The 11,918-nt window shown below is 36.9% G+C and overlaps 1 pseudogene across 1 annotated transcript; it reads right to left on the bottom strand.

The window, feature by feature from the left end:
- Positions 1-6,319: 6,319 nt before the first annotated feature.
- Positions 6,320-7,607, bottom strand: LOC306643841 (heterogeneous nuclear ribonucleoprotein A1-like; annotated as a pseudogene). The gene is made up of 2 exons: positions 7,202-7,607; positions 6,320-6,789 (listed from the first exon to the last, which is right to left on the bottom strand). The product of its transcript is annotated as a heterogeneous nuclear ribonucleoprotein A1-like (transcript).
- Positions 7,608-11,918: the final 4,311 nt, after the last annotated feature.

Genomic DNA, 11,918 nt, shown 5'->3' on the forward strand with positions numbered 1-11,918 from the left:
CCCTTTTTAAACTAATGTGATCAGCACTGCCCCGTATGCACTTGTATTTTGAGGTTAGACTGGTGAATATTTCATTTCTGTGAATTAATAGGATGTGAGGGAAGCAACTTTAAACTGGGCTCATTTTCTCCTTTGTTATCATCAGCCTTGAGGGAAGAGCAGCAGCAAAACAAATAGGAGATGCATGTGGCCTCATTCTAATTCTTGGGGCACCAATTTTTCCTCAAACCACCCCTTATCTTTCACATAAGAGATACGAAAAAGCTTTGAATACAACAACTCATAGCTACACACAGGTTCATATTTTGAGTGTGTACTTTAGCTGCCTTGACTAGTGACTAGAATTGACATAAGATTCTTATCACTGACATGTAGACATTCCTTGATTTTTTTCCTCTCCTTGAGTGTAGGACTTAAGCTCGTCAGCCTTTTTTATTTAAGCTATTCAGTGTGGTTAAAAGCAAATTCACCCTGTAGTCCTTTAATTTCTCATGCCATCATCTGAATGTGGGTGTTGAAGAGTAGGGACCCTAAAGCCCGGCTGCCAGGGTTTGAATTCTATCTCTTTTGTTAACTAGGTGTGGAATCATGGGTCAATTATTAATCATCTGTGGCTCAGTCATCTCAACTTTAAGAGGCAGATAATGATGAACATCAACTTAGTGAATCTCTATAAAGTGCTTAGAATGGGACATGGTAAATAGTAAACACAATATAAATGCTTAATGTTATCATTTTTATAGATTGGCCACTAACCATAAGAAAACTATGCTTTCATTGCTAATGTTACTCCAGCCATGCTCTGGTTATAATTTATTTGGTTGTTTTACATTATGCATCATAAGCTAACAGAGCTTCATCTCTTGGTACTTGTTTTATTTTCAGAGCTATCATCTGAATCAAGGCAGATAATCTCTCCCACAACCACTTCAAAAATTAATGTTAGTATCACAGATCTGTTGAAAGAGTTGCCAAACTAATCTTGCCAAACTATGACACTATCTTCAGGATTCCTGGCATCCACAGTAGTTTTCCTGTCTGGTATAGATTTTTTTCATTTATTCGAAAAAGTATTCATTGAGCACTTACTAGACGCTGGTCATTTCTATTCCAGGACTACCGCTGTGATCAAATCTGTTCCTGTTCTTAGGAAGCTTAGATTCTAATGGCAAGAGTTAGAAAAAAAGACACCCAGGAATAAACTACTTCAAAGCTTGATGACAGGCAAAGAGAGAGTGCTAGCTTATGCAATTGATCCAAAAACCACATCTTTAAAGTAATACTTGAGCAAAGACTTGAAAGAAGCAGAAGGAATAACCATCATGAGGTTATCTGAGTGGGAAAAAAAAAAAAAAAAAAAAAAAAAAAAACTCCCAGAAGAAAGCACAGCAAATGGAAAGAGACTTAAGGAAGATTCTGTGTAGTATATTCCATAAGAGAAAGGAGGTCACTGCAGCTGGGACAGAGAGTCAGAAAGAGTATGGCAAGATAGGACATCAGAGATGGAGTGTAGGGTTGGATCTTTCCACACTGTTCTAAAATCACTGGGGGATTTTGAACAGAGGAATATGTGAGGTAACTTGTGATTTTAAAGTGTCACCCTGGCTTTGTGTGAAGAATGGAGTCAAAGGGATAGGTAGCAGAAGTAGGGTGGCTAAAGAACATTAGCATGATAGTCCAACCAAGAGGGGCTGGTCTTCAAATAGACCAGTACTGTCTAAGGTACAATCCAATGAACGAAGAAATGGAAGCATGAATATGCAAAGTACTGAAAGGAGATTTTTTTTAGGGGGAAGAGAAGGTTTGTGGAAGAGGTAAATTTTCAAAATTCAAGAATTTTTTTTTGAGAGGTCATATTGAATAGAATATGCCAGTTGCTCAGCTGCTGAAATATCAAGTATGGAGGTGATAAGTGTTCAGAACCACGGTGGGGAGCTCCTTCTTAACATATTTTTTCTTTTTATATACCTTTGTCATTTCAATAGAAATTTTAGAGGAACAATAGTTAAATTATTTGAAAAAATTTGCCATCTTGAAACTGAAATTGTATAAGGTTCCAAGAAACAAGGTCAAACATAACCAGGTAAAGTAATTTTCATGTAGAAAATTTAAAGAAACTTGCTTTCTTAGACTTTATTTTTTGAAATAGCTTGGACCGAGAAAGATAGCAAGAAAGAGAGAGAGAGAGAGAAAGAGAGATTTATTTTTAATTTTCTTGATGAATGCTATGGTGTGTTTTTTTTTTTTTTTTGACTATTCTAAAAACAAGTGGCATCATAATATATCTATATCTATATATCAAATCTCCAGTCTCATCTTTCAGTAGTTACTTTCAAATAAATAGGCCTTGAGTTTGTGTCTGCATCGCACTATGCATATACCTCCTCCTAGGAGAACAATTTTAATTTTACAAAGAATGTGTCTTAGCAGAGGGCTAGATGACATCTCCCTGCCAAAGTTAGTGGTATAATTAAAATGTGTATGAGGCAGATAGATGGCAATTGACTCCCTGTGGTTCCCTGTAATATAGATTCCCTAAATCATAGGCCTTGGTTATGACTACAGCAGTCTGTTGCCTTCTCTCTGTTTTCTTCACAATCGTATGCACCATGCAGAGGACTGCATTTGCCTCACTAGCTGTAGGAACAGGAGATGCGGTACAAGGCCTGAGTGCTGTTTTGTCCATTTTCTTTAATTGAGGCTATACAATAACATGAGAGTTTCAAATCATAGAAGAAGAAAATGATTTCCTATTTCCTATGAAGCATGCTTCAGAAAGTACAGAGACAGAATCTTTCAAACAAGCTAAGTGTACTCATTTCACAAAGACAAGTTGATTTGGATATCACAGTTTAATGGAGTGTTGCCCAAACCATGCTGTGTCATTGAGAGCTGCCAGTTCTTAGTAGGAGAAGTCAGAATTGGATGTTGGCAGTTGAACCTGAGAGTTGTAAAGACACAATCACAAAGGCAGAGGATGAGACATAGGTCTGTAAAGAACAGAGACTTTAAGTAAGTAATCAGGGAAAAATGTGTCAGGACTTATTACAGTGGTATGAACACTTGATCTAATACTGAAACTGTCTACTTCTGAAAGAATGGACATTTTTTTAAGCTGTCTGAGGTCACCCTCCCAGGAATGGGAACAAAGCCCTTAAAGCTGTTCCAAGAAACAGCCCCAAACAGAGAATAAAAGGGTAAATTGAGCCAGATAGCCAGATAGTGATCAAACAGAATGATTACCAGAAACTATTGACCAGAATCTACGCCCTGTTGTAAAACATTGTGAAACATGTTGTATGTTATCAGCAAACCCAGACCCCCTTTGAAATTTCCCGGCAGCTTTGTCCCCCTTTTCCCTTTCATGTGCGACCCCTCCCGATGTGTGGTTTCTGCCTTTATAAACCTACAAGATTTTCTGCTAGGGACTCGACTCCTGGAGTTGGGTCCCAGCGCACTGGAATAAACACCTCTTGCGGTTTGCATCAAGTGACGCCTCCTGCGGTTGATTGGGGTTGCCGTCCATCCATGGGACAGAGTTGGGGTTTCCTTTTTGGGGGCTTACACTTCCAAATATTCATAAACCCAGAGTCAAGTTATTTATAGTAACTCAAATACTTAAAACAACTTAAGTATGTATCCACAGAAGAAAAGAAAAACAGTGGTATCTTCATGCAATAAAATTATATATAGCCGTTAAACTTCATGAATTAGAGCTATATACAATGATACAAATAAATCTCATAAAGATGATGGTAAAGAAATCTGACACAAAAGAATCTATACAGTGTGCTTTCATTTACAAAACAAAAATTGCAAATCAGATGAATCTTTAGTATTGGAATTTGGGGCCATGGTTTTCTTTAAGGTGGCTATGGTCTGGTGTGATTGAAACAGGTTGTAAATAAATCTTTGGAGTTTGATGGCACACGCCTGTAATCCCAGCAGCTCAGGAATTGACACAGGAGAATTTCAAGTTCAAAGCCAGCCTCAGCAACTTAACAAAGCCCTAATCAACTTGATAAAACTTGTCTCAAAATAAAAACCAAAAGGAGCTAAGGATGTGGCTCAATGGTTAAACACCTGTGAATTCAATTCCTGGTACAGGGAAAAAAAAAAAAATCTTAGGGATTGGTAACTTTATGAATGTTACACTTCAATAACAGAAGTTTCAAAACTTACATGCAGAAATATATTGAAAAGGAAGAGTTAGAAAACTCTAGCTAGCAGAAATTCAATAGTAACCCCCTATTTTAAAAGAATGGACATTTTTTTAAGCTGTCTGTTTTATCTCAACTCCCTAAGGTCTCCCTCCCAGTGATGGGAACAAAGCCCTTAAAGCTGTTCCAGGATATAAGATTACCAGAAACTGTTGACCAGAATCTACGCCCTGTTGTAAAACATTGTGAAACATGTTGTATGTTATCAACAAACCCAGACCCCCTTTGGAATTTCCTGGCGGCTTTGTTCCCCTTTTCCCCTTCCATGTGCGACCCCTCCCGATGTGTGGTTTCTGCCTTTATAAACTTGTAAGATTTTCTGCTAGGGACTCAACTCCTGGACTCCTGCATGAGTCACGAGTTGTGTCCCTGCTGGAATAAAAGCCTCTTGCAGTTTGCATCAAGTGACGCCTCCTGCGGTTGATTGGGGTTGCCATCGATCCGTGGGACAGAGTTAGGGTCTCCTTTTTGGTGGTCTTACAATTTAAACTCAGTTGTTACTGAACACAAACTGTAGTGAGAAAAGAAAATAATCTTTTTCTTTTGCTACATGAATATAAAATCAGAGAGGGGGAAACAGCTTGTGAAAATGGTCACTTTTACAGAATAGGAAAATGGAAATTTGTCTTTTAGAATAGATATCTCAAGGTTGAGGAAAAGTGAAAAGAAAAAAGCTGTTTCAAATGTAGAACGTAAAGCCAGCATAGTGTGGTAGTGATACCACTGTTTACCGGTGATGAGTTCTGCTTCCTCTAATGTTGAAGTTTGAACACTAGAGAAGCACACCAAGGCAAGCATATTTAGCAGGTTTTTTTTTTAAGTAGTAATAGCACAGACTTCTCCCAGGAGGGAGAAGGGGGCCATGGCTGATGTTCTAGAATACCAAGAAGTGAGCGCACCCTACATCTTTTATAGATTAAGGTCTCTTTTGTTCTCCAGTTCTCTCCCCCCTTATCTCTCCTTCCTGCCTATGTAACTAGGCCTGGTTTTGCAGGTAAGATGCATAAAGTGAGTAGGAGGCCAAAATGATTCAGACAGGTAAGGGCCCAGGGGGCATTAATTAGCAGTTCCTTGCATGCAGTCCTTGATAAGGGCAAGTAAATTTGGTAATCAATGGGCTCTGGAGATCCTTGACAGTCCATTCTCCCAGGGGCAGTCTCCAACTTCCAGAGGCAGATGGCTTTCATGGTCCCCCTTTAATTTGCCCCAATTCCCTATTTCTACACTAACTTCCTGTCCCCAGTTCTGGCTTCATTAGGAGTCAGGAACAGTGAACTGAATTGCTCTAACTGAAAAAAATCAGAAATGAAGTTGAAATTGGGGAAATTAGAAGGAGACAGGTTGAGAAAAGTACTTGGGGTCCCTATTTCATCAGTAAAGTTTAATGTACACATCTCAGGCTGTGTTTCCATTTAGTTTTCTATGAATCACAGAAAAGGAAACAGCAGCAAGCGTTATAATGGTCAATATTAAAAAAGAAAAAAAACCTACAAAGCAGAAATAGGAGATAATAAGACTGCAAAAAGCAGCTAAGAACAACATACGTATTCTCACAATAACTACAACTACATGCAGGCAACACTGAGACAAAAATTAGTGGTCCTTATATGTGAGACAGGGTTTGAGTCATTTCTTTTTTTGGGGGGGGGGGGGTGCTGGGGATCATCGAACCCAGGGCCTTGTGCTTACAAGGCAAGCACTCTACTGACTGAGCTATTTCCCCAGTCCCTGAGTCATTTATTTACATTTTTTTAAGGATATTTATTTAGCATCACGATCAGACTATTACATTTAGCAATGAACAACATGGGTGCAAAAAAAAAAAAAAACAAAAAAGTCTATATTAAAACCCTTTGTTGGAATGCTTTACACTTTCCACAGAACAGAAACTAAAATAACCTGTTATACAATTAGTCACAATTAAAGTCCTCAATTATTTTTTTTTCCCATACACATGAGTATTGCCTAAACCATCTCTTCTTTGTAGCAGGTAGGCCCTGCCACCACTGTGCTTGACTGAGTTCACAAATCTGTTATAACCTGTAACTTCCCTGTCACTTCTCCTCTCCTCTCCTGCTAAGCTTTGTTTCCTGACAGTATTAAAACCTTCTGCCATAGCTACTGCTGCAGCTGAAACCTCTGTAGCCACCTTGGTTTCATGGTTTGGCAAAGTAGTGGCTTCTACCACCATAAGGTCCAGAACTTCTGCCTCCAAAGTTTCCACCCTTCATGGGTCCAAAATTTGATGACTGATTGTTGCAATTGCCAAAATCATAGCATCCACCACCTCCAAAATTGCTTCCATCATTACCAAATCCATTGTAGCCATCCCCACTGCCACCATATCCATTGCCACCATAGCTGCCACCAAAACCACCACAACCACTGAAGTTTCCTCCGTGAACAAAATTGTCACTTCCACCAAACGCACCTCCACAACCACCACCAAAGTTTCCAGAACCACTTCACCCTCTTTTACTAGATGAAGCAATAGCCATCTCTTGCTTTGACAGGGCTTTCCTCTGGTCACAGTTGTGGCCATTCACAGTATGGTATTTGTAATACAAAGCTACTCCCCCGCCCTTTACCTTGCATCACAACCTAGCTTGTCAGTCTGAAAGCTGCTCTCCCCACCCTTTCCACTGCAGCCATTTCCCCGCCTCCCAACTACTTGTCAGTCCATGAACATCCTAGCTAGCTATTGGTCCATTAGTCAGCTTGCAAGTATCCTTCTCTGTTATTGGTCCCCTGTTAGCCCAGCGGAATTAATTGCTTAAGGATAGCTTCCCTGCCATCTTTTCTATTGCTTTCTCTCTCATACTCACTTTCTTTCTTTCTCCTCCTCACTTTTCCACTCTCTCTAGCACTCGCCCTTTCTCTTTTCCTCTCATTTTCTCTCTTACCCTGCAGGGAGACACTCTTCTTAATAAACTCCCTTATGTGATTTCCCGTGTTCGGCATGGTTTTTGTGGGGTTCTTACAGTATTTCTGAATGACAATCTTATCCACAGAATCATGGTCATCAAAAGTTATAAAAGCAAAGCCCCTCTTCTTTCCACTGTCTCTGTCAGTCATGATTTCAATAACTCCAATTTTCCTGTACTGTTTAAAATAATCTTGTAGGTGATGTTCTTCAGTGTCTTCTTTAATGCCACCAATAAAGATCTTTTTCACAGTTAAGTGGGCCCCTGGTCTTTGAGAATCTTCTCTTGAGACAGCTCTCTTTGGTTCTACTACTCTTCCATTCACCTGTTTGGTCTTGCACTCATGGCTGCATCCACTGATGAAATGACTTCTCAGACTCTCATCAGTTGTTTCAAAGCTCAGCCCTCCTATGAATAACTTCCACAGCTGTTCGGGCTCTTTAGGGAACTCTGATTTAGACATGAGAGCAGTAGGAACAGAGACTTTAATGATACTTTCTCCGTGGCATCCATAAGCAAAAAGGAGTAAGATAACGAATATATCCCTTCTTCACATTTTAGAAGATATGGTGATTCTAGCAAGCTGGAAGATTTACAGACATCTTGTTTACATAAACATTCACATCACATCTATTAACATAGCACTTCTTGTATTTCATCCTCACCAAAACCCTTTAAAGTAATTATGATTGATTCCTATTAATTAATCTTATACATGAGGACCCTGAGAATTAGGAAAGCTAAAAAAGGCACCTATGTCCATGTTGCCATCATGAGATAGAGCGGGAGATCAAATAATTCTAAATAATTTCTACTCCTTGCATTATGCAAAGATCAATAGTTCACTAAAACTAATTCCATGTAACTATTTACTTGTCTTTCATCTATGAATACTTTTTCCTATAATTAGACCCATTATAGGATAAATTCTGCGTTCCATAAATTCTGTTTCATTCTCTTTTGGAGAACATCACAAATTTCATGTCTGGAAAATATGAAAATAATAAAATAGAAAATACAGAATATTCTCATCACTCTGAGATATTCTATAAATATACTAAGAAAAAGATATTCTAAGTCCCAGTCTCCAAAGTGCAATTTTAAGAAGGCAAGTAAAACAAGATACTACCGCTGGAAGTATACATTATGAGAACATGGGTCCTTTAAACATTAAATCATTTAAGCAGTCAACTTTCTCTGGGAGAATCAACAGATTTATGCAGGAGTCACCTTAGCAATGAGGAACTCAACCTTCATTTTAGGAACATGGAGCAAAGTCCAGGCTGGGAGCAAAATAGACTAGGGTAGAAGACTGGTCAAAAGCCAGTTCAGCCACTGATGTGTAATTTCTAGCAAGTTAATTTATTTTGGCTTCATTATTTCATTTTTCTTAATTATAAAAGGAGGATTATGTTACCTTCTTAATATAGTTGACATAAGATTCCATGATGTAGTATAAACTCACTGTGTAGTTCCCTAATACATTACCTGGCATATGAGATGTGTTTAATAAATAATACATACAATGAATAAAATCATCATGATCCTGAAAATTCTCTAGGAAGGTAAACTACATTTACAGGCAAAATCTGGCCAAGCAACTGCTTTTATAAATAAAGTTTTATTAGAACACAACCAAGTCCATTTGTTTCTGTATTTTCTATGGTTTTTTCACATTAAAACCATAAACCATAAACCTTTCACAAGTCTGAAAATAATTACTAGCTGCTTACATACAGAAAATTTCTAGGGTACTAGAAAAGAAACTTGGTGGCTAAAATCTGCAAATATAAGATTTAGATGTTAGAATTTTGCTTATAGAAGGGCCACTGCCTTATAAATAATCAATTTATTTTGTCCTAAATTTTAAAAACTATTAATTTTTTTTTTTTAAATATGGAATGCTTCACAAATTTGTGTGTCATCCTTGCACAGGGGCCATGCTAATCTTCTCTGTATCGTTCCAATTTTAGTATATGTGCTGCTGAAGCAAGCACAAAACTATTAAATTTTGAAATAACAATAGTTACTCTACCTGGCTTGAGTTCATGCAAATCTTAATCACTATCATAAGGACAATTAATTTGAAAAATCAAGCAAAGTTACTTTAGTTACTAAAAAATCCCAATGTATTACACATGTAAAACATCAGTTTTTGTAATTAGAAAATGTAATCATTAATAGCAAAATATTTATCAAGATCTTTTATTAGCAAAATTAAAAAATATTTTGTTATTAGCAGATTTATAAAAATAAAATTATCTACTATTTTTAGTTTGCATTAAAAATTTAAAAATACACAAGTTTTCGGGCCTCACCAACTTTTAACATCACCATATTATTAGCAATATTGTCGAAAACAAACATTTATTAAATGCTTTCTGTTTGCCAATCACAGTATAATGTAGACAGTCTAATTCATTAAATTATTACACTAACAAATGGGACATTATTTAACATTAATCATTTTTATGTATTTTTATATTTTCTGAAATTTTCACAGTGGTGTTTTATAATAAAAAATAAACAAAGTACTTTTTACAAGTGTAAAGGAAGACAAATCCAGCTACCTGTACTCATTTAACTCATCACCTCTCCCTTTGCTTTCCTCATTGAGAAATTTGAGGGGAATGCTAAGGATAGTCAAACATAAAAATCAAAAAGAAAGGGAGCAAATAGTGAAGTTTCCAGTGAAGAAAGAACAAGAGATGGGAGGAAAAATAGCTGTCTAAAGAAACACAAATCATCATCATCATCATCATCATCAAGCTAGAGACCCCATATGAGAAAAAGATCAGAAGAATAACCAAGTAGAAAAAAGGAAGGAAATGGAAACAGAATTCACATAATCTACAAGGAATTGGAATAAAGTCATAAGATATAGTTGGCTTTATCAATACGTGCAGCAGGAAGCTAAATGAAAGTAGAATAAAAGATTGTCAGAAATCATTTTAGTAAGAACATGATTGACACAACCAATCTGAAGTTGGAAAGGACATGTATTATTTTTCATGCTTGTATTCTAAAGAGAATTGTCATAGGGCTAGAAGAATGATTAGAAAATGTATTATATACAATTGAGAATAACAGATTCCTCACATGTGAGAGGAATGAAAGTTTCCATAAAGCATCACAAAATGCTTTACTATTCAGAAAAAACCTCATACTGGCTTCTTAGAAGTTGACATGAAAGAGAAACAGGCTTCACTGGCCACTAACTTAGAGGGAAAAAATTACCACGTCCACACTGATGAGCCAGAGTAAATGTAGGCAAAATCAACAAAAGGGCCTGTCCCAACTTAGGACCCAGACTGCCACTAAACCTGTCAATCCTAGACAAGTCGTTCCTAGTTAAGCCCTACTAGAGAAACTGTGAGGAGACAGCAGCTACTAATACTCAAACTCCATTTTCCAAAGAGACCCACTATTCAAATCATATGCTCTTCAGCAGGAAGAATCTACCCTACTCCTTACCCTCATGCCCACACATTCAGATTCAAAATCTCTCTTCCAGATAAATGTGGGAAGGCTAAATTTTCAGTAGGCATTTCCTTTTGCCCACAGTAATCTGGACAATGAAGAAAAAGGGAGATAAAGAATGAGAGTCAGTGATTAAAAAGAAAAGGTCTTCATCAAAGGCCTTTTCAAGCATCACTGAAACAATTTAAACTTCTTCATTCTAGCTTTGTAGAGGAAAGCACACACACACACACACACATACACACACACACACACACACACACACACACACACACACCCTTACCTTTAAAAAAACTATTCAAATAAACAAAGAAATGATGACATGGTTAAAAGGTTGGCTCTGTATCCACACACACCCAAGAAAGTTAAATACTTTTATCTGAGAATTTTCCCTAGTCATCTCAAGTATTTTTAGAAAATAAAAGAGATACTTCCTGTGATTTCCTGTGTACTTCACTTTGGGGTCTTGTAAAATTATGAACCAAAATGTTGTATTTTCATCTTTTTTTACTCAGAAGGTAAACTTCTGAACTCATTCTTTCCTTCTGGGTTTAGACAGAGCCAGAGATGATGACATGAGCCTTCACAGCCTCACCAGGGCTGCACTATGTGCACATCTTTCATTATTTCATTACCAGAAACATATACATACATAAGAAAATATGTGTATTATTATGCTTATTTGCACTTTACAGGGAAATTGTGATTTAGATTAAATAACTTGACCTTTTCCCACAGAGAATAGAATTAGAAACAAAATTTGAATCAAGTCATTTTTTTCTTTGAGGTTTGAGTACTAAAACCAGGGTGTAGTCACATGCTAGTCAACTGCTCTACCAGTGATCCTTACCCCAGCCCTTGAAGCAAGTCTTCATACTCCAAAAGTGTGTATCTTTAATTATTCTTTTATAACATCAAAAGAAACAACAAGAAAAAGATACTTTTACTCCAAAAACAAAAAATTACAGATGTCTGAGTTCTAAATAAAGAAAGAACATTTTCTCAGAGCCTTAGGCTTCTGTACAAAGTATTAGTGTTAATGTACTTGGTAATTTATTTTTTAAAGGCTAAAGTGGGGAAATTGTAATGTTTCTATTCTGTGAGAGGTAGAACTCATTACCTATCAAAGAATATGAAAACTATGATTGTTCAAAAAATGGTAAGCATTCAGGAAAGTAGTGAATTCTAATTCAGTAGGTTATGACAGACATATACTAAGAGAGTTCATTCTATTTTCTTCATTTAGAAATAATTGACTTCCTGATCCATGTTGTATAAAGATTTATCTATGTTT

Source organism: Sciurus vulgaris (assembly GCF_902686455.1).
Source record: "Sciurus vulgaris genome assembly, chromosome: 14".
Taxonomy (NCBI): Eukaryota; Metazoa; Chordata; class Mammalia; order Rodentia; family Sciuridae; genus Sciurus; species Sciurus vulgaris.